This window comes from Octopus bimaculoides, chromosome 25 (assembly GCF_001194135.2).
Source record: "Octopus bimaculoides isolate UCB-OBI-ISO-001 chromosome 25, ASM119413v2, whole genome shotgun sequence".
NCBI lineage: Eukaryota > Metazoa > Mollusca > Cephalopoda > Octopoda > Octopodidae > Octopus > Octopus bimaculoides.
In genome coordinates this window covers 11,480,628-11,484,960 of record NC_069005.1, presented here as the reverse complement: position 1 = coordinate 11,484,960, position 4,333 = coordinate 11,480,628, and the positions used below count along the sequence as shown (strand labels likewise).

General features: G+C 35.5%; 1 long non-coding RNA gene across 1 annotated transcript in view; it reads right to left on the bottom strand.

The window, feature by feature from the left end:
• The window catches only part of LOC128250790 (uncharacterized), a 7,089-nt gene extending 2,762 nt beyond the window's left edge, over nt 1-4,327 (bottom strand). Inside the window, exon 1 of the long non-coding RNA XR_008266773.1 lies at nt 4,005-4,327. This is a non-coding gene — a long non-coding RNA (uncharacterized LOC128250790). The remainder of the gene's footprint in view (nt 1-4,004) is intronic.
• Nucleotides 4,328-4,333: the final 6 nt, after the last annotated feature.

Below are 4,333 nucleotides of genomic sequence, written 5' to 3'. Positions count from 1 at the left end.
GAAACACCTTAAAATTTAAGACAAATTTAATTTAATATGAGGTAGGACCGCCTTTCGCAGTAATTACAGCTTGAATTCTACGAGGTATGGACTCGTACAAAGTTTGAATTGTTCCCAAACAAAGTTTTGTCCATTCTTCAGCTAATACAATCTCCAGGTCTTGTAGTGATGATGGTGGAGGATATTGACTCCTTACTTGTTTTTCTAAAATGTACCATAAATGTTCAATAATATTGAGATCTGGAGACTGTGGTGGCCAGATAAGATGTTCAACTTCACTAGAATGTTTCTCGTGCCATTCAGTAACAACTTTAGCGTTGTGAATTGGTGCATTATCATCCTGAAAGATTGCGTTTCCCTCCGGAAACAGATAGGAAACCATCGGACGAATTTGATCATATAAAATGCTTAAATAGTCTTGACTATTAATTCTGCCATGAAGGAAAACTATTGGGCAGGTGGATTTCCAAGATATATACCTCCAGATCATCACAGATTATCCTCCATGTTTAGTGGTTGGAATAAGGTAGGCTGGGTCAAATGCTTCTTTTGCTTATCTCCACACATATACTCGGCCGGTGGTCGGAAATATGGTAAAGGATGACTCTTCTGAGAAAATAACATACTTCTACTGCTCTGGGACCAATTCTGCAGGTTTTTACTCCACTCTAAATGCTTTGCAACGTTTGTTTTCAAAAGTCGTGATTTTCTGATTGTAGCACTCCTGTGAAATCTGGCTTCGTGTAGCTAACAGTTTTTGTGGAAACTGGGTTCTCGAAGTGGTCATTAAGCTCTGCCGTAATTTTGGGAGCTGTACTTTTCTAACAATTCGCGTAAGAGTCCGACGGTTCTTATCTGAAAATTTTGGTTCTCTTCCAGAGTTTTGTTTCGACAAGAAAGTTTTTCCTTCTTTCTTAAAGGTTGTCATTACTCTCGAGACAGTACTTCTTGATACATCAAACATTTCGGTTGTTTTTGTTACGTTAGCACCTGCCATACGAGTACCAAGTATTTGACCTGTATGAAAGTCCGATAGATCTGTCATTTTAATGAATTTTAATTACCTTTTTCTAATGATATCTGAAAAGAAACAGCAATTTTAGCAAAAGATATTAAGCAACACTAATAATAAATCAAAAAGCATAAAAATAAACAAGCTTTTGACGGTTTTATAGATATTTCAAAATTATGATTCTATGATACTAAGTGCTTCTATTATTTTGTCCAACCCCTGTATGTATATGCATATATATAGAGAGAGGTATATATACAGGTGTTGGAGAAAAGAATAGAAACAGCTAACATCATAGCATCATAATTTTGAAATATATATAAAACCGTCAAAAGCTTTATTCTTGTGTCTTTTGATTTGTTATTAGTGTTGCTTAATATATTTTGCTAAAATTGCTGTTTATTTTCAGATATCATTAGAAAAAGGTAATTAAAATTCATTAAAATGACAGATCTATCGAACTTTCATAGAGGTCAAATTCTTTAAAAAATACATTACTAGATAGAAAATACCCAACCAGTCTAATCAAAAATGGAATAGAACGTGCAAAAATGATATACATCCAAGAGTTACGGAAAACAAGAAGACACCATGACACTTAAAACTCTATCTTACGTATCAACAATCCAAGAAACATGGAAGCATACAACATCACCCACTAAAACATATCCCTCCTTATGAAGGACCCACGAATGAAAAAGGCACTAGAAACACATAGGATTATTAAAAGCAAGAGACAACCGCAATCCCTAGAAAAATTACTCACCAGTGCCAAATTACCCACCAAAAATACAACCCCAAAAGTCAAAAATGCAACCGCCCTAACTGCAGAACTTGCATCTTCCTCTTACAGAGCTCCACATACAAATGTAAGTCAGGTCAAACTTTTGCCATAAAATATGACTTCACCTGTGCTTCGAAGAACTTAATTTATGTTCTTAAATATGGAGGTTGTGGTGGTTATTACATTGGTCAAACCAGCTTCACTTTGAGGGATAGACTTACGGTACACAGGCAACAAATCTGGGACCTCACCACTAGGAAAATTCCTGTAAGCAATTACCTACATCAATGCCCCGTAGACATAAACCCTAAATACCAAATCTTCCCTCTCTATCGATGCACTGGAAACAGTTCAACCCAATTCCGTTTCAATTAGGAAAACATACTGATTAAAAAATATAAACCACAGCTGAATATCCTTTGGAAAGAAGAAAAAGCATTAAAAAGAAAAGAAAAAAGACTAACAAAGAAACCAGGAACAAGAAAAAAATTTTTTCTGAAAACTTCAGTAAGAATCTTCCACCTGGGTTCCGAAACCGCAACTCCAAATAACCATACAAACATCAACTGCTGACGTCACCCACCTCCAGTCCAATGAAATTCTACAAACACCAGTTGCTGACATCACCTAACTGAAGACCAATCAAAGCCGAACTTCAACGAATACAACGAAATGACTCTTTAAGAGAACCAACCAGCCAGAACGACTTATGACCGTATCCACAAGGAAACCAAGCAAGCAGAACGACAAGCTTGACCACGGAAAGAAAACGTGACCAGAATTTTAACGAATCAAAAATCAGATCCGCTTGCGGAAAAGAATTATAAATTCATCAGATCCCAAAACATACCACTTCAAGCGAAAGCGTCTATTAGAAGAGGATCAGAAAAACTGTAAATCACATTTCCATTTTTTTACTATTTTCATTTCACAGTTGTTTTTTTTTTCAGTGTGATTTGTCGACCACCATTGGAAACCCCAAAATGGAAGATTTTCTTCTATGACTACCCTTATATTAACAGATCAAAACATATCCCATATGCGCACTAGAAAAACTGTTGTATCGTTTAAAAAGCTTAAGACTCTCCAGCGACTGAGTAAATACCAGGGTCAAGATTTTTCCTTTATGTCTGCATTTTAGAAAATGCACCTTATCAGAAATTAATGATAAACTACCGGACACATCATAAACCATTTCAGTGTGGTTTATGTAATTGTAACACTTGTAAGACACTGGTTATATTTACTGTGAGGTTAATTATCTTCCTTGTGTTTCTTTCTGTCTTTTTCTAAATGTGTATTTTCCCGCAGTTACTAAACCGGCTTGTTCGTTGTAACAGCTTGATTAATAGCGAAATAAATTAATATTTTGTCCAGGTGACTTGTGCTTTTTGTGACTTTTATTACAACAGTATCTTTAATCTATATACATATAGATTATGTAATATATAAAGGTTATATAGTATTTTATATAGCGACAAAACCTTTTTTATTTTCTCTCCCTGTTTATTTCTGTCGAAGAGCATAGGCTCGAAACGCAAAAGACTTTTTCACTTCCCGAGTGTTAAACTAATATATCTGTTTGTTGTTTACACACCCGTCTTCGTCTTTTGTTTTTCTTTTGAAAATTCTCACTATATATACATATATATATATATATACATACACACGGTGGGATACTGAGAAGTTCCTGGCTTTCGGGTAAAAGAAAATACTGGAGGATCAGTTAATTATGATTTTATACTACATTTTCTCCTCTCACATTCACACACTTACTGCAGCAGTCCTTCAGTTTTTCTAACTTATGTAAAAGAACTCGGAAGGTTGGGCTTCCAACTAGGTCTTTCGCGATACACTTAAATCCAGGAACTTTTCAGTTGTCTCATATTCCGTACATTTTACTATGGTAAGATTATTCGCAAATCACATCAGGTTGCCATCAGCTTGTGGAGTGGAGTTTGAAAGCGCGGTATAGCCTCCAGTAAATGCCTTCTTTTTTAATATAAGCCAATAATTACAATTGACATGTTTTAAACGCATGCAATTATTATCATTAGTATACTTATTAATTTAGTAATATGTTGATAATAATTAGTAAAATGTTTATAAAGATTAACTCAGCATCGTTTGTTTTACGGAGAACTTACGATGATAATGTCTTAAATTTCGTTTGTAATCAAGCGGAAGTAACATCGATGTAAAAACTACCTTGCACTTGTCAGTTTCGACATTCTGACCAAATCTGTCTCGTCTCACCTGACACTGTTGTGGACATCTGCAAGTGTACAGAATCTGCGAGTGTACAGGGAAACATCTGGACACTAACGAGCACAAATTGCCGAACAACGATTCATCGGGTCACTGCATGTGGAAGGTGGTGCTTTATTGTGTGTCATCGAATTAAATATCCATCTAGATATCCGAAACAATTTAACTATTTGTCAAGACATGTCGTCCAATCGACTACTCGAACGCCATAAAGGTGTTTGTTTGATCACAGCTGGACTGGAGTGACATAACGCCAATAACAATAACAA